Raw genomic sequence first — 1,461 nt, forward strand, 5'->3', positions numbered from 1 at the left:
ACACAAAACAGGTGAAATCTCGGCAGGTCACGATTTCTCTGATTTCCTTTTCAATTCGTCTGATTGGGCACCAACGCATCAATACGCTCATTGGCCTTGATTAGGTCATGGCCTGCTCGCTGAGTACAACGACTCGCTTTCGCTTTCTTGTACAGAGTGTCCCAAAAGCCACATCGCCAGCCTCATCAAGAAAGTGCCCAAAAATGTTTTCCAACTTTTCGGGAAAACCGAGAAAAATAATCCTCGTTTTTTTCTTGTTTAAATGTAATTAACGATGCTCCCTACGTAGTTTTATCTAACTTAGACACTAGTATAATATTGGCAGTTATCAGTAGCAAAACGCTATGAAAAAAGTTTATATATATATATATATATATATATATATATATATATATTTAAGATTATTTCAGACAAATGAGAGAGAATGCGGGTGGGGAAGGGCAAACGAAGATGTGTTAGGAATAGAGTTTATTGCCCTAACGTTGCGACCAACTTGGTCTTCTTCAGAGGACTACGAAGAAGACCAAGTTGGTCGCAACGTTAGGGCAATAAACTCTATTCCTAACACATCTTCGTTTGCCCTTCCCCACCCGCATTCTCTCTCATATATATATATATATATATATATATATATATATATATATATATATATATGTATGTATGTATGTATGTAAGGTTCAAGGTCACAAATCCCCCCCCCCCTTATCGGGAGGCTAGGACTCTGCCCCTTACAAAGGACTTTGTAGTGTGGAATTTAATTAAATCATGCCTTTGGTTCAACTTCACCGGTGGCAAGGCTCGAACCGCTATCCCCTCAACCTTCGCTGCAAGTAACGACGGCCTAACCCGCTCGAGCAGGCAAAATTGCAGAAATCGGCGAGAAATTATTTGGGCAATTTTTTTATGAGTGTGACGATATGTACACATACGTACGTACAGATGATACATACGCACACACGTACGTATACATACATACATATTTATAGGCCAGACACAGAAGTACACATAGTACATATGCGCACATACGTAGGTACACATGATACATACGCACACACGTACGTATACATACATACATATTCATTGGACATACACAGAAGTACATATAGTACATATGTACACATACGTACGTACACATGATACATACGCACACACGTACGTATACATACATACATAAACAGAAGTACACATAGTACATACAGTATTTACACACATACACACACACACACACACACACACACACACACACACACACACACACATAATACATGAATAATAAATACCTCAGTATAGGTTATTGAAGGAATTATTTTTATGCAGTCCATCTTTAGGAGGGAGTTCCCTCACGCCCCTAAGGACCACGGTCACGAAGTATTTTTATCGTTGGAGATCACACCCACAAGGTTATCTCCACCTGTCGAGAGTTGTTTGAAATGGGAAGGGCGACTGCATGGGAGCTTGCTC

The sequence above is a fragment of the Oratosquilla oratoria genome, chromosome 7 (genome assembly GCF_046742065.1).
Source record: "Oratosquilla oratoria isolate Oo_2021 chromosome 7, ASM4674206v1, whole genome shotgun sequence".
NCBI lineage: Eukaryota > Metazoa > Arthropoda > Malacostraca > Stomatopoda > Squillidae > Oratosquilla > Oratosquilla oratoria.